Genomic DNA, 17,991 nt, shown 5'->3' with positions numbered 1-17,991 from the left:
ATATTTCAATTGATGATGAAGTGAGATTAGATTCTATGACCTAGATGATGTTTGAAAATAATCAATATAATTGGAATTGTCAAACTCACCCATGACTGTAGAATCATGTATAAGCTTGGATTGAAATGGATTTGGGGACAATATGATGAAAACAATGGAATCTTATGTAGTTGAGCAATTGTTGAGAAACTGAAGTTCATAACAATTAATAGATGTTATTAGAATGATTTGGTGCAAAATACAAAGTGTTTATTGATTATTGGATGAATCCGTGGAATTTGTGGTCATACGGGCATTTTGGGAAATCTATGGATAACTTTATGATGATTGACTTATTCTCAGTGAATAACATTCATGTATATGAATTGACACTCTAGATATGATGTTGGAACATTAACATGAAGGGATCCTAGTGAAGTTCTAGCCCTAGTGATTGTTTTGGCCTAAAGGGCAATTTGGGAAACATATAATGGAATTGAGGATTCATGTACATACAAAGAGATTGGTTGTGGTTTTATGTAATTGACAACACACAATGATGTATTAAATGATTTGGGAATAATTTATATTGGTTAAAGAATGTTATTGATCAACTTGGACTCTTAACCCTTTCATTTTAGTGTTTGTAAGCATTATGAACTTAACATTTTGATAAAGGTCTTAATGATTAACTTATCACGAGGATAACGGTTAATTGAGTATTTTAGAAGTTAATAGTCCTTATTATGTCCATAATAACCTTGTGGTGAAGTTTGGTAGCCATTGGAGGTGTAGAAAACAAGTTACAAAGTTTTTAGCAAAATTCTACACAAAATGGTGACCTGCAATTTTGACACGGGGGAGTGTCAAATAGTCCGTTAAATGTATTTTTTTTTTGTGGAAAACCTAGTAAATGACCTCCGATTGCCCTCAAACTTTATATATAAGCTAGTAGGAAGTAAATAAGCTTATGGGTGATATCTAAATGTTAAAAATCTTGTAAGGTTACTTTGGTCATTTTGTTGACCTTCACCTATATGTTATATAGGTGGTGTTTGAGAAGTCTTGATCTAAGCAAAGGAACTAGAAGAGGACTAGCTAATCTATATTGAAGAACTAGGTGAATACATGTTGGCATTTTTCCCACTTTGGGGTACATGGCAAAATTATTTTATTACAATGAAATGCAATGTTTTGATATATGAAATGTTTTGATAAGGAACTGTTAAATATTTTGGAAAGAGTATTTTGAAACAATGCCTTGAAGGCAAAAATGTTTTAAAAGCAAATAATGTTTTTGAAAGAAAGAATGTTTTTGATAACGTGTTTGAAATGTTTGAAGTATAGATGTTTTACTTTTGAAATGAGTATTATAATGCTAAAGTATGAAATGTGTAAAGCATGGAAAATAATGATAAGAAACAAAAGTAATGACAAGAATTGGAAAGTAAAGAAAGAATGAAAGTTGCCTAGGCCATGATGCCTCATAAGTGGTCTAGAGGAATCTATTAGGGTGGTGCCTCCCCTTCGCGAAGTAGATGTCCTATTTAGCACGATGCCTTGGTGGATTGATTTGTACTTTCCACCTTGGTCTAGACTTGGGGGTACCCTAAGTATAAAAAAATTGGCAACGGTTTAATATCAGAATTAGCCATTGATAAAAAAGAAAGAAATGTAGAAAGATATCTTTTGAAATGAAATGATAAAATGTGATATAATAAGATATGAAATGATATTTCTGATGCGTATGAAAAGAGTTTTCCTTGAAAATGCTTGAAAATGTTTTATAGTTTAAAACTATGTTTTGCAAAGATGAAATGTTTTTTGATGAAAATGTGATAAATGTTTTGGGTCATAAACCCACATAGCTCACGAGACATTATTGTCTTACGTATCTCTTTTATATGCCATGTATCTTAGGTTACAGTTAAGGAAAGAGGATGATAGATGAAAGTTAGAAGTCAAGAGATATGGAATGGAGTGGAACTTGTTAAGTTCCTTATTAATTGCATTAATGTGATTCTTATTTGCTAGACATGGTTGTAATGATGCTTAATGGTAACACCTAATGTTTTAATTATAAATGTTTTTGTGGGAATGAATTTTTATTAAATGTGGGTTAACACCCGAATGCTTTTAAAACCATAGCATTTTAAAGTTGAAAATTTTTGGGGTGTTACATGGTTGTTGACCTATAATTAGTATTGGTCACTAAGTTTCACCTAATTGGTGATTTAGGTGGTTTGTGTTGTTGATTCGTTCGAGGTTACGAGTGTGTGGTTGTTCTTCTTCAAATTCAGGTGAGTATTCTCACTATATTGTGTGGGATATTGTATGTCCAGTGTGGTAGGTTGTGTGTGTACTGTTAGGGTACAATCATTTGATTAGTATTGGTTTTTCTTATTGTGGTATGTATCAGACCCTAGGGTAAGTTGGTCTTAAGCCTTTAGGCCCATTAATATGATAACTAAAAGTTTAATAGGTCAAATTGGAATGAGAGATTTGTGCCTATAAGCCCATTGAGGTGTTGCTTGTGAGCTTGCTAAAAGTATAGCATGTCAGGTTGTGATGATAGTATCATACATATAGGTCCACTGAGGTGTTGACTATGAGTTATTTGTATGTATGCATTGTATACATGATATGATATATGGTATATTGGAGAACTCACTAATCGGTATGCCTACTCTCTTAAGTTAAATGTTTTTTAAATTGTTCCAATGACAAATGTAATGGCAATGCTTGACTGCTACACATCGATATTTTGTTTATGTTTTGAGACTTCAACATATTCTGATACATTTTGATCGGGTTGGGTTATATGATGATTGAACATTTTGGTACTTGGTGTTTTTTAATGAAAAGTAGTTCATGGAATGTTATGATTATGCCTTTAAAATTATTACTTTTTTTGAAAATTTGGTACTTTAAGTATTAAGATCCATTAATGAACAGTAAAAGACACATAGAGCTTATTGTAAAATATGAAAGAGGTTCTTTTTAATAAGTTTATATTCACATAAGCTAGAAGGCAACTTGTAACATCCAAAAATATGGTCCAAAAATTATTATTTTAATAATAGATAAACTCATAAAAGAGTATTTTCAAATAACATCCAAACATTTAAATAAAACTAAATGTATCATTTTGTCATAAAATTAGAGTAAACATCATAAATGGAATCTCAACGGTGTGGGCGATGCAGTCATCCCGAACTCTTCCATTTACAACTAGAAGTACCTGAAACATAAAATGAAAACCGTAAGCACAAAGCTTAGTGAGTTTCCCCAAACTACCCCATACCATATATAATAAATCATATACTGGGCCCCCGGCCGACATCGAGCCTCACTCGGTATACAGATCTGTTATTCATAGGCATCACCTGTCACTAGGCCTCTCCCGCTATACACATACAATAAATATCATATAATCATGTTAACACATATAAGAATCATTACAATAGCGTATGTTCCCATCCTCAGGCCTCGCCTGGCATCGAGCCTCGTTCGGTATATATAGTAACACATAACACATGAAAGGGTCGCGAAGACTCTTAACATCCTAACTTATCAACAAGGGGCGGCATTGGTGCCTTAGACCCGCTAAACCCAATGAGGAAAAATCACGTCGAATACAAAAAGATAGTTAAACGGATCCCGACTCCGAGTATCGACTCTACTCAACCCCTAAACATAAAAATTTCCTTAAGTACAACACAAAATGCCCAAAATCCCCTTATAGGTCGAAATTGGTCAAAGACTAAAGTCAAATTCAAAGTCAACAATTTGAGTTGACTCAGCTCGTAGAGTTTCCCCCAATCAACAGAATCGTGAAAAGTCGATCCAACTCGCTGAGTTCACCCGTGAACTCGCCGAGTTTCCCCTTTAGTCAGCAGTATCGGGAAAATTCAGTCCAACTTGCCGAGTTTACCGATAAACTCGCCGAGTTCTTCAAGAAACACACATCTTAATCCATTAAGTTACCATTCTCGAAACTAAAAGTTCCACCACTCAGATCTTAACTGAAATAACGTCTAGAAGGGTGAAGTTTCCAACTTTACCCTTAAGAACCATCCTAATGGGTTTAGAACCCAAACCCTAATCTTAAAAGGTTAAGACTTAATAAATAATCACTTATTCATCAAGACAAGGCCCCACAATACATATTTGGTCCTTAAAGGTTGCATGGTCACGTAAAGTTTCCAACTTTACTCTCATGCATGGCTATGAGAGACTCAAATGTTCAATATAAGCCATAATAAGAACCCAATGGAAGCATGGAGCTTTTAAGACCATAAAGTTGGCACCTTTATGCCAAAAGAGCTCATGAAGATTATGGATTTGAAGGAATAACCCCTTTGGGACGACCTACACTCCATCACCCACTCAACTTGGCTAGATCATGAAAACTATCCCCAAAAAGATATCTAAATGAATACTAAGCAAGGTTAGGACTTTATACCCAATATAGGTTGAAAATGGAGCAAGGAATAGAGATATGAATGCTCCTACTTGAATCACCACATTGCACCAAGATCCTCTTCCTTTATCAAGCTTCAAACACACCAAAAAGTACTCACAATAAACTCACAACACTCAAAGGAGGCTCTAGGGTTTCGAGATTATGGTAAGGGACTATGGAGGATGGAAATGAGGCCAACACCTAGGACTTAAGGAGTTTAAATAGGGTGAAAAACCTTGAAATTAGGGTTTCTTCTCCTGCTGCCAACTCGTCAAGTTGAGGCATCCTAACTCGTCGAGTTGGTTCATTAAACCAGGACGTCAAACCCACTCCAACATGACGAGTTGAGGCTTCCAACTCATAGAGTTCTACAAATAATTTCAATAATTTGAAGGTTAAATACATACTAGAAACCAGGCGTTACACAACTAGTCATATCCCATAAAAGGAGACATATAGAAATACATAGTTACATATACAAATAAATAGCCAACAAATAAAGAAATTAAATTCCTCTTCTTTTAACCTAACATTATTGAACACTTTTCCATCTTTAATGACCACAATACCTTCCTATAAAAATATATTTGAATTAGGCATGTTTGGTGACAAACTTAAAGGCTTTTTCTTAAACAATGAACAAAAAGTAATACCTATAAACAAATTTGATCTGCTTAATACATGTTCATTTATCATCAAGTAAACTTCAAACTACTATGAACTAGGGTGAGGTTGTTGCTGATATTGAATAGATTAGTTGAAGAAAGCTTAATGTGAAAGATGCACAATAGATGAAGAGAATCAAGGAGATGCATGATAGAGAATATAGTTGGTATATGAAGAATGATATTTATTCGTAATTAATAAGGGCGTGTAGTGATGACTATTTCCAAATTTCCTCCTCGTCTTCGGTTATTATAAGGTGTGTGGATGCAGTGTTGCTAGGGAGAACGAGGAGTCAGAAGCATACGCATGGGATTTAGGTGCGTCATTGCCCCCTCATTTTTTTCTCATGTGAACGATAACTTAACTCTTTGTGCTAGCGGATCAAAAGCAGGCCTAAATATGATATACCCATAACAACCATATGGAATCATAAGCCCCTTTACAACCTGTTGTACTAGGTTGTGTCCAACTTGCCCTAGGTTCGGGTCGGCCATGTCATCATCATTTATAAGTTTTGAAGGGAGAATGTTGGATGCGAAGCTTTCCATAAAGGATGACAAGAAGGATTGGATTATTACTTTTAATATGCGGAGAATATTCTCTTATGCCTTGGACACACACTTATATATCGACATATATGCATTTGTTGGAAGTGTTTAGAGATTTAGTTCATAGAAAGTTGTTAATTGAAAGTTGAACTTGGATTTATATCTATTTCACAATTGTACTTTCCTAAAAATAATTGAATGCAACTTTAACCCCGAAATCATATGTTGTAAATTATGTCGCTCTTAATTTCTGCATATAAAATTCTGGTTTTTTGTCGTCAAAATCTACATTATTTATAGTTAAAAGGCATTAGCTAAGTAATATTAAAATATTGTGATATTAAACAAACCAATTATCATGAACAAAGTTATTAACAAAAACAACCAAGTTTTTTTGTGTTTTAAGAACATAACAACTTAGTTCGGAATGGGGAATTCTGAATTCATTCCGGACTGACTTAATGTCACATCAAAGTACTTTTTTCTAACAAAAAAAATACATTTCGGACGGACATTTGGGATTACAGAAAAAAAAATTCAGAATATTTTGAAATTACAAGAACAATTCCGAAATCCAATACACAATTTTGGAATTTCGAGAAGATGCTTCGTTTTTCACTCAAATCCAACAAAAATTCTAGAGAAACGTAACTGATGGTAAGTAGATACGATAAAAGAACTTAAAATGTGATTCAATTGAAAAACAATGATATTAGACATTTCGAAAGGATCATCATGAACATGAAAAACACAAATTATATATTTGATTAGTCCGAAGGAGCCATCCCGGCGGGACAAGTTGGTTATTTTCACAAATCACAAGCAAATTATCATTTTTGTTAACAACTCTATTCCTATTGGTTAGTTTAGTTAGTATGCATATAATATTTATAATATTTATAGCGACAACTCACAAAACACATAAGGCAAAAAGTTCAAATACAAGGAAGCCTCAGTTTAGGATTAAGGAGCAGTCAAAACAGTTGAGGCAAAAGGTTCAAATACAGTTAAAACCAATCAAAATTTAAACTAGCACTATATATTTTATTCTAATTATCCAATATCTAGTATTTACTTTTGAAACGTAAACAAAACAAAAACAAAATCAAAGTAAAACAAGAGAGGGAGGGTTTGAAAAAGAGGAATGCAAGTTTCTTATTCATCCAACATCAACTGTTGGAATGAAAGAGAATGTGTGAGAGTCATTACTTAAACCAAGCAACTGAAGGATGTAAAGGCACGCACGCAACCATGTGGTAAGCGCAAAGCGAACTATTCTTTCACCTTTTACTAAAGAACTAGATTATGACCCGCTTTAAACGCGGGCAATGATTAAATACATATCACATTAATAGGTGGCTTTGTCTTAGGTTGAATTTTAATAAAAAAAAATGTTAGTTAGATTCATTGTTAGAGTTTTTGAACCAAACTTAGTAGATAAAAATATTTAATATTTATATTAGAGCAATTTGGTTTTTTAATACAATAATTTTTTACATAAATAATATATGTGATCTTTAATGCGACTTCTTGATTAAAACATGTTGTGTAGTTTCTTTATGAATTAAGTGTGTTCGGCGTACCAACCCTCATGGAGGCTGATACGGCTCTTCTCATATCGACCATGTAAAACCAAAAACAACAATAAGTTGTTAAATGTACCGGCAACATTAAATTTTGCAAAAAAATTCGATAAACATTACAAATAAAGTGAATTGTCATAACCATAAACATCAAATTCATACATTGTAACTTGGTCGATTTCAAAGTATTTTTCCTTATAAAAATTAAAATATGATTTTTTAGGCTACACCAATCACATATACATATCTTCCAATCATATAAATTATTACAAAAAAATGTTATTAACAAAAATATAATATTAGTTTCATAATTTGTTAAAGGTTAACACTAATAAATAATAATGAAATTTCACAAATCTTACATTTTGGTCGGTACATCCAACTAACAAATGAAATTCGGTTTAGATGTTTGATTCAAGAAGTGCATCAATTTAGAATGCTTACCAGTTTTGAATGTTTCCACTTGAATGTGAACATTAATACTCTTGTAGATAAATGGAACTTCAAATGAACTCTACATAGCCAAATCAGCAAACATGACAACACAAAAAGAAGCCTAACTTGGCATATAACCAAATTTCCAGCAAATTTCAAAATTTTAAGGTTTTGTTGAACAATTTTTTCAATTTATCAGAATTTTATTTTTTTTACAACCTTATATGAGTAATCAAGAATTTAAATCAAGAGAAAGAAGTAATTATTCATTTAAATCCAGTAAAAAAAATTACAATATTGCGAAATTGCATATAATTTACATGTTTGTTTATTGTCTTGGAGGTACCCGACCACTTGGATATGTACTATTATTTGATTAATTAGTGCATAAATTACATCATAGAATATGAAATTTAACAATTGTTCAAATTCATTTACACTTGATTTAACAATAGAAAATAGACAAATTTATAATCATGAAAGTATGCTTAATTCAACAAATTTGTTATTAAAATTAATAGAAAACTAAGTTTCTTGAAGAAACATTGATGGACAACGTGTTTGACCAAACATCGGTCAAGATGACGTAAATAATTTGATCTAAGGGTGGAAAAGGTATAAGTGAAATACAATAAAAAAATATTTATTGCTTTAGATGATGAAATAAAGATTCTCTTTTAAACATATAATTCAATCTTCTATTTTGTATATGTAATGTCATACACTTGGGTTGTGGTGACTTCGTAAGACATGTGGAAGATATGGTGGATAACCTATTGACTCATGTTCAAATCACCGCACTACTCGGCCTCTGTGGCCATAGAGTTTCGCGTGCAGTGACTCCGTGTCATGAGGCATAACATCATGTTCGCAGTGGGGGATTAGTCGGTGCGTGGAAGCTGGCCCGGAAACCCTCGTTAGGGAAGTTCCTTTCCCAAAAAATGTAAAAGTCTTAGTCTTTGCCTCTCTCTAGCGTCGTTGTAATGAGTTTTATTATTTAAATCTGTAAAATTGTGGATATCATTAATATCTAAAAAATAATAATATTTCAATGGTAAATGTTTACTAATAAATTTATTAATAAATTCACAAGGAACTATAAATAATTGTTTTAGAACGGTTAAAAGATTTATAAAAGTTTATAATTTCATAAAAAGTTGTAGTTTGCTAATATTTATATTGAAGTTGTAATGAATAACATTGTAACAATGTTGACAAATTCACATTCAAACGGAATAATAGAGTAAAAATGATTAAAATTATAAATTCATATGAGTTTAAACCCAAAAGGCAAATAGATGAATAATTCAACATTTCATAAAACCCAAAAGGTATTTAAATGATAAAAATTCTAACCCAACAAACGAATAGTATTAAACAAAGTAATCAAAAAACAAACCCAAAAACCAAATGGTATGTAAACATAATATGAAATCAATTGTACTCAAATCACTCAACTGTTCATATAAAATCACGTAAATCATATATTATTTTTCTTTATTTGGAATTAACAGTTTTGGTTTGCATTCTCCATAAGTACGATCTGCGATTTATGTTAATGACCGTTTGGTTGAGGACATTGTCTCCATATTATCAACATCGTAAACACATTCCAAGTTGTGTTTTAATTCTTCATGTCTAGACATTTTTTTAAAGGATGTCCACTTACTTAGTGGACTTGTTACAATACTTTTATCAAGATTTGAAGCCGGTGTGACATTATCACCAGTAAAATGAAACTGCATCCTAAATATACAAAATAAATTCATATGTCAATCTAAAAGTTAATAATATTAAGTATTTAAAATATTAGATTTAGTTATATTATATTTAAAACCTTTAAATTTAATGTGTCTTGACATTCGAATTTCGTCGATAAAACGTTAAACGAATCAGATTACGACACCTATAATTGTAGTACATAGACATATGTTAGTTGATCAACTAAAATATAAGAAAACGAATCTAATAAGTGTAGTGTTTGTAGTATGTTTCGTAAAAGAATGTTACCTGTTCGATGTTAATTTTTTTTCCAATTCAAAAGTGATTTTATTATCAATATTGTTCTTCAAATTATAATGAGAAATTTGAATTTTGATCGACAACTTTTTATCCAAAAATAATTTCAAATCAGACAGATAAATCTTCATATTACCCTCCTAAAAATGGAAAAACTAACGATTATAAAAATAGATAGACAAATAGTAAATATTAGTTTTATGTAAATGAAGTTAATATCGATAATCTCATTAAACTTTTGAAGCAACTCTAGTGTGTTTTTTTTCAGAAGTTTCTTTGCGTCACGATCAAATAATGTAAGTAACACCACGCCGGTAAAGTTTTGTACTATAATGGTGATTTTGAAACTAAAACCATTGATAGAAACAAATTCAATAATATAAAATTTGAAAATTTAATCGAAGATTATAATAATATGTATAAAAGAGTTATTGAAAACTTTGGAACAACAGATACGTCTTTGTTCATGCAAGTTGAAGTGTAACAATAAAAAAAAAACTTATTTATCTTGCTTTTGATCCGTTTCACTATCTTTGTTCATTTTATATGGGATATACTAGAAGATAAATTATGAATAATATTGATTTTAATTTTGACTCTTAAATATTTTGCTGATTTAATGGGATTATATTAGATTTTATTGGTTAATAACTTAATTATTGATATTCTTGTTTAATGAGTTTTTTAAAAAATAAATAAATAAATAATAAAATATAAACGAGTTTGAATTTGGAAATCAAAAACTATAAATAAGGGAGTTAAATTATGAACAATATTAATTAGAGAAACTGATATCATGTATATAAATAGAATGATATGTTTCAATTGATAAAATAATTACTGAATTTAAAGATGCTATAATTATTATAGATTCTATAATTAAATGTAATTTTGTTTGAATTTTATCTGGGGAATATGACGTCAGCAGTTTGATCTAATGGTGGAAAACATAGGATTTAAACACAATCAAGGGCCCTGATTGTTTCATTGGTGAATTAAAGGTTCTCTTTTAATAATATTTAAAGATGAGTTTTTTAAAAAAGAAAAAATTGAACAAGTTTGAATACTGAAGCCAAAAACTATAAATAAGGGAGTTAAATTATGAACAATATTAATTAGGATAAATGATGGCTTAGATCATCAAAAGATGGAGATGCTTGCTTCAGTTTGTAGAGATTTGTGTGAAGCCAAAACACAAGTGCGATAATTGAAGATCCGAGTAAGAGGCAATACACAAATTCTAAGAATACATGAGAAAAAAGGAACCAACTTATGGTGCTACATTATGTTATAAACACACAAAGCATCAATAGAAGCATAACCATTAACATGAGGACGAAGAGGATTAGACAATTATGGTTTAGGAGAAAAAAATAGAGGAGAAATATGGGGCGGCTATTCATGTTTTTGACAAGATTTATGGGGAAACCGATACTTAATATGTAGATAGAATGATAGGCTTCAATTGATAACATAATTGCTGATTTTAAAGATTCTATAATTAAATGTAATTGTGCTCGAATTGTGAAATATATTTTAGAAAGTATGATAGATTCTATAATTAAAGATTTTATAATTAAATATAATTGTGATTGAAATGTAATTGCTAAATTTAAAGATTCTATAATTAAATGTTTGATTTCTATTTGGAGAAGATGATGTCAGCAATTTGATCTAATGGTGAAAATCATAAATACAATCAATGGCCATGATTGCTTTATTGGTGAATTAAGGGTTCTCTTTTAATAATATTTAGAGATACCGTGTGCTTGTCATACTCAGTGGCATACGCCTATTTTTGGAGAGTCCCTTCCTTCATTGGAGGGCTCCAACCAATTTTTAAAGTTCAAAATTCCACTAGGTCTTGACAACTGATACAAGAAATACAGTGATTATTTTAACAGAAACCCTGAATGTTTGACTTTTTGAGCTTGTGATCGGAAACTGCATCATAGAAGAAACCAACTGGGTTTTGTTAATTTATTTATCTTTATAATATTAACTGTCCTGCCATATTTTGACTTTACAATACAAGAAAGGAGCTAATGTTGTTCGAGATAAAGTAAAAAAGGTTAACAAATCATCTGTTTTTTTAAGGCTGGTAGGAATACCGACACCACACACCACGGTAAAGTGAGGTCCCAAAATGAATTCGGCGCACCTTCTTCCTTTCCTCCCCAACGGCTACTTTTGGATTTTATTTTATTTCACACTATCTAATACTTTGTTACACTTCCTACTACTCATTTCACACAAACACTACACTTAGTATCTACTACCAAAAATGAATTCAAACAATCTTTCCACCGATTTCACCCCAAGATTCGGGCGAAACAAGCCGCGTGCAAGTGGTTCTACAACCCCGAGTCAAAATGTTTTCGTTTTTGATCCGTCGGTTTACCGACCACAACTTGATACCCCTATGTTTTCAACCCAAACAATTTCACTATTAACAAATACCACAATAATACCTTATGCCGCCCTAATAACGGTACTTTCTATGTATAAGAGCACGTGCATAGTCTTAGTCCTAGTCATACTTTCATACCGGGTCTAATGCTTGTATTTAGGAATCAATTGTATTTTTCTGTATTTATACCAACTCATATAAATGTTATTATTCATTCTCATTCAATACAAGAACTCTCAATGTTCATCAATTTACATGGTATCCAGAGCCTTGTAATTTTTTTTCTCCGTCGTCTTCTTCCTACCCATGGCTAACAATTAGCTTATTCTTGGTCTCGCTACAAATTCCACCTTCCAAATACCAACCATTAACATCAAATTAGCCACAAAAAACTACTATCCTTGTTGTTCCCAAAATAACCAAACGCTTGCTCAGTGTCTCTAAACTGAGTAAAGAAAATAATGTATATTTACAATTTTGGCATAATCATTGCTCTGTCAAGTCATTGAATGGACACACTCTTCTCACAAGGGACATTAAGGATGGTCTCTATCGTGTTCCAGCCTCCCTCACCACATTGTCCAACAATTCAACTCTTATCATTGCACTCACTGGCGTTCGTACTTCTCTTCACGGCTGGCACAAAAGACTTGCCCATCCTCATGCACCTCTTCTCAAGCATATGTTATCTTCATTCAAGCTTCCAACTTCATCAAATGCCTTCCTTGTTGTCTGCTTGGAAAGAGCCACCGGTCTCCACTCACTAGTTCTCATGTTGCATCTTTAAAACCTTTTGATTTAGTTTATTCTGATGTATGGGGTCCCTCCCCACATTTTTCAATAAATGGAAACCAATATTTTGTTTTGTTTATTGATGATTGCACAAAATATGTGTGGATTTATTTCTTATATCAAAAATCTCAAGTTCTCCCTACTTTTATACAATTTCATCAAATGATACAAACTCAATTCACTACTACCATCAAAAGTCTACAATCCGATTGGGGAGTTGAATATCGCAGTGTTTAACCCTATCTCTCGACACACGGTATTGATCATCGCATTTCTTTTCCCCATACACAGGAACAAAACGGGACAGTCGAGCGGCGCAATCGAGTCATTGTGGAGAAAGGTCTTACTCTCCTTGCTCATTCCTCTCTTCTTCTTACCTTTTGGGAACATGCGTTTAAAACAACAACTTACCTTCACAATCGCACCATAAACCCTGTTCTAAATTATCAATCACCCTACCAAAAGTTATATTCTAAAATTCCCGATTATGCATTTCTGAAAACTTTTGGATGTCTCTGCTACCCATTTCTCAGACCTTATAATCAACATAAAATTGATTTCATATCTTTACCATGTGTGTTTATTGGGTATAGTGCCTCTCACAAGGGATATTTGTGTTACCATCAACCTTATTTTGCATATTCATTGCCAAACATGTCGTTTTCAACGAGGATGTTTTCCCGTTTTCAACCACTTTGCCTCCCACCCCTCCTATTCCATCTTCACTTTCGCCCAAATCTACTACTGATCCTACACTTCTTCAGTTAGCCACTTCTTTAACCCCTACCCTTCCGCCTTCCCCACTTCACACTCCTAATTCTCCCAGCCTAAGTGTTATTGTACCCTCCAACAACACATCCCCACCTACTCCTAGTACTTTCAATTATCAAAACTCTATAGTAAGCTCTCGTGCCAAGCAGGCTTGTCCTTCCACCTCTCACTATCGTTCTTCAAATACCACCACACATTCCATGACAACCGGAGCACGAACCAATTCACTCAAACCCAAAGCTTTTTTTAGCATACACTAATTCTCTCTCTACTATTGAACCCTCAACATTTAAACAAGCAATTAAGCACAAATGTTGGCAAGATGCAATGCAAAATGAGTATGATACCCTTATGCGAAATAAAACTTGGTCACTTATTTCCTGTCCCACTAACATTAATCTTGTAGGCTGCAAGTGGATTTACAAGGTTAAAAGAAAGGTTGATGGCACAATTGAAAGATACAAAGCCCGTCTCGTTGCTCAAGGATACAAGGATACAGTCAAGAGGAGGGTGTCGACTACTTTGAAACTTTCAGTCTCGTAATCAAGCCTACCACGATCCGTTTAGTTCTATCTCTGGCTATTTCAAATGGATGGGGTATACGTCAACTTGACATCAACAATGCATTTCTCAATGGTGATTTACAAGAGGCAGTCTACATGAAACAACCGTGAGGATTTGAAGATTCAACAAAACCCAATCATGTTTTTCGCTTGCATAAGGCACTATATGGCCTTAATCAATCTCCCCGATCTTGGTTTACTAAACTAAAGACATAACTAATCACTAGAGGATTTTGTTCCTGTCACTCGGACACCTCTCTATTTGTTCATCATTCATCTTCTGTGACTATCTATGTCTTGGTGTATGTTGACGACTTGATTATCACAGGAACAAGTGCAACTCTTATTAACCGCTTCATTTCACAGCTAAATGGTGCCTTTACTCTCACAATGAGTCAAGTTGGGGATATACATGATATACTCTTACGAACACACATGCATGAAGCAACCCCAGACTCAACGCCTGTTGATAGTCAGTCTCGTTTAACAGTTCATGGCGATCCATTTCCTGATCACACCCTATACCGACAAGTCGTTGGATCCTTACAATACGCCACCATCACCCGCCCAGACATCACTTTTGTTGTAAATAGAGTTTGTCAATATATGCACTCGCCCACTATTATACATTGGCAGTCGGTTAAACAAATTCTCAGGTAACTAAAAGGCACTTTAAACCAATGCTTGCACTTCAAACCCACAAGCACTACCTCTCTTCTAGCATACTCGGATGCTGGATGGATTTCAGATCAAGACGATAGCAGGTCACAATATGACTTTGCCATTTTTCATGGTTGTAATCTCATCAGTTGGACCTCGCGCAAACAACGAGTGGTTGCTCGTTTAAGCACCGAAGCGGAATACCGTTCACTTGCCTACATGGCTGCATAATTGATATGGATTAAACAATTGATGCATGAGTTGCACTCTCCTCTGCTCCGCTCCCCCTTATTACTGTGTGATAACATTGGTGTTATTTTTATGACAAAGAAGCCAGTTATTCGTACAAGATCTAAGCACATTGATTTGGATTTTCACTTCATCAAAGAGCAAGTTGAAGCCAAGGAACTCCATATCAGTCCCGTCTCCTCAGTTGATCAGGTAGCGGACATCTTCACGAATCCTTTACACAAAGATCGCTTAACGACCTTAAGACACAAGCTTCAAATTCGACCCGTCTTTGAGCTTGCAGGGGGGTAATAATGGTACTTTCTATGTATAAGAGCATGTGTATAGTCTTAGTCCTAGTCATACTTTCATAACGGGCCTAATGCTTGTATTTAGGAATCAATTGTATTTCTCTGTATTTATACCAACTCATGTAAATTTTATTATTCATTCTCAATCAATACAAGAACTCTCAGTGTTCATCAATTTACACGCTCGTTTTTCTTCTCTCCCCGAATACATTTTGGCAAGCCAACCCCTGACGGAGCCGGAAATGGAATTTGTTCGGGAGAAGAACTAAAAATGTTGCAATATGAAATTTCTAATAAAAAACATTGACCATTTTCAGGAGACGACCTTGTGAAGGTTTGGAGGACAAGAGAGGAGATTATAAAAAATTATTTCAAATAATTGTCGTTTTTTACTATGTAACGATTTTTATTATTAAGTTAATGAAATATTCCTCTTTTATTATTATAAATATTTAGAACCTTATTAAATTATAATTTTATATATTTAATAAAAAAAGAAAAACATGAGAGGTGGCCATTTCCTATCAATGAGAGAGGTGAAGGGGGAACTGACATGATTACGATGTCAGGCAAAAAGTGCGAAGTGGTGAGAAGGTACACTCACTATGCCTTACGCCTTGTTCCCAAATTCTACATAAAGAGAGATATGGATGTATATGGAGGGAATGTGAGTGATGTCGAAGGAAAATCGTGTACGCTGAGTTTAATTGTTGTAAGGAAAGTAAGGGGAAGGAAAGGATTTTAGAGTCATGTTTTCATTCTAAAATTTCCTCCCAAATTGGGTGGATTTTGGAAGATAACACAAAAACTTACAATTTTTCTTTTGTTTCCATCCAACTCAGGAACACGAAATAAGAAAATTTCTCCTTCCCCTCCCTTTCTTCCTGTCAATATTTTCTTTCTCTTTCTTTTACTAAATTTACTAAAAACTCATGCACAAGGCGTTAGTGCTAAATGTTGAACTATGAAACATGTTTAAACAGTAAAAGCCAATGTGTGAAGTGTGAAGTCTAAATTCAAAGCTATTTAAAATCTTCGACAAGTGATATGAATAAATTGATTTAATGGCATATCATTATCCATTTTCACAAAACCTTTGTCAAAAAGTAAAACGTACTTACAATTTATCCTCTTCATTTACAACTCCAACTTTGTTTTCTTCACCAAAATATTATTTTCTTGGTCAACTAAAATTAAAATTTCACTTGATATCTTATTCTAATTAATAATAATTCCTTTCAAAACCTATATAGGAGCGCTTCCTATATTAAAGACAAATCAAAAATCAAGTAAAGAGAAGGGGAAAGAAAAGAAAAGAAAAGTGGAAGAAGGGTTTGAAAAAGAGGAATGCAAGTTTCTGGTTCATCCCACATAGGCTACTTAAACTAAACAGAAGCTATCAAATTCATTACTTAAATGAAGCAGCTGAGACATGAAGAGGCACGCAGCCATGTGGTGAGCACAAAGCGAACTATTCTTTCGCCTTTTACTAAAGAATACCGTGTGTTCTCCATATATAGTGGCATACTCCTATTTTTGGAGAGTCCTTTCATTTATTTGGAGGGCTCCAACCAATTTTTGAAGTTTAAATTTTCACTAGTTCTTGTTTGTTAACTGTCACTGATCAGGTCTAATGTAATCTGGCGCTAAACCTAAAGCTTGTAAAATTGTTGTCAAAAATACAAATGCAATGATAATCAAGATAGAAGTACAAAGGAGGAACTCATGTTGTTTGAGATAAAAGTCAGAAAGGTTACTGTTCATCTGCTTTTGACTTTTGAATGATGATTAAATGTTGAAATCTGAAAACCTGTTTGAGCAGTAAAAGACAATGTATGAAGTTTAAAATCAAAATTCAAAACCTTTTAGATTCTTTGACAAGCGGGATGAATAAAATGACTTAATGCACATCATTATCCATTTTCACAGAACATTTGTCCAAAAGTAAAACGAACTTTTACTTATTTATCTATTTCATTTACCATAATATGAAACTCTAACTTCATAATACTGCCGTTTTTCATCAAGAAAATATTCTTTTTTTTGGTCAACCAAATATCCTTTCCTTAAAAACCCATATATATGAACACTTCCTAAAAAACAGATCAAAAACCAAATCAAAGTAAGAGAAGGGGAAAAAGAAGAGAAAAGAGGGAGAAGGGTTTGGGGGCATCCCATATCTGCTACTTGAGTGAAGCAGAAGGTATCAAAGTCATTACTTAAAGCAAGAAGCTGGGATATGAGAAGGCACACAGCCATGCGGTGGCATACAACTATTTTTGTAGAGTCTTTTCTTATTGAAGGGTTCCAACCAATTTTTAAAGTTCTAAATTTCACTAGCTTTTGTGTATCAATCACTACTCATGTCTCTTGACTGCTTACAACAAACTGAATGTTGAAACTTGTTACTTAAAGCATCAAGCTATGACATTGAAAGCCACACAGCCAAGCAATGAGCACAAAGCAAACTATTCTTTTGCCTTTTACTAAAGAATACAGTGTGCTCGCCATATATAGTTGCATACCTGTTTTTGGAAAGTCTCTTTCCTTTGTTGTAGGGC

At 33.2% G+C, this 17,991-nt stretch overlaps 2 non-coding genes across 2 annotated transcripts; both read left to right on the top strand.

The window, feature by feature from the left end:
• Positions 1-16,876: 16,876 nt before the first annotated feature.
• On the top strand, positions 16,877-16,997 carry LOC111895992 (U5 spliceosomal RNA). Its single transcript, XR_002851753.1, has one exon. It is a non-coding gene; the product is annotated as a U5 spliceosomal RNA (small nuclear RNA).
• An 875-nt stretch (positions 16,998-17,872) lies between these two features.
• LOC111896043 (U5 spliceosomal RNA) lies at positions 17,873-17,991 on the top strand. The gene has a single exon (XR_002851793.1). It is a non-coding gene; the product is annotated as a U5 spliceosomal RNA (small nuclear RNA).

This window comes from Lactuca sativa, chromosome 6 (genome assembly GCF_002870075.4).
Source record: "Lactuca sativa cultivar Salinas chromosome 6, Lsat_Salinas_v11, whole genome shotgun sequence".
Taxonomy (NCBI): domain Eukaryota; kingdom Viridiplantae; phylum Streptophyta; class Magnoliopsida; order Asterales; family Asteraceae; genus Lactuca; species Lactuca sativa.
This window is presented reverse-complemented; position numbering and strand designations above follow the sequence as displayed.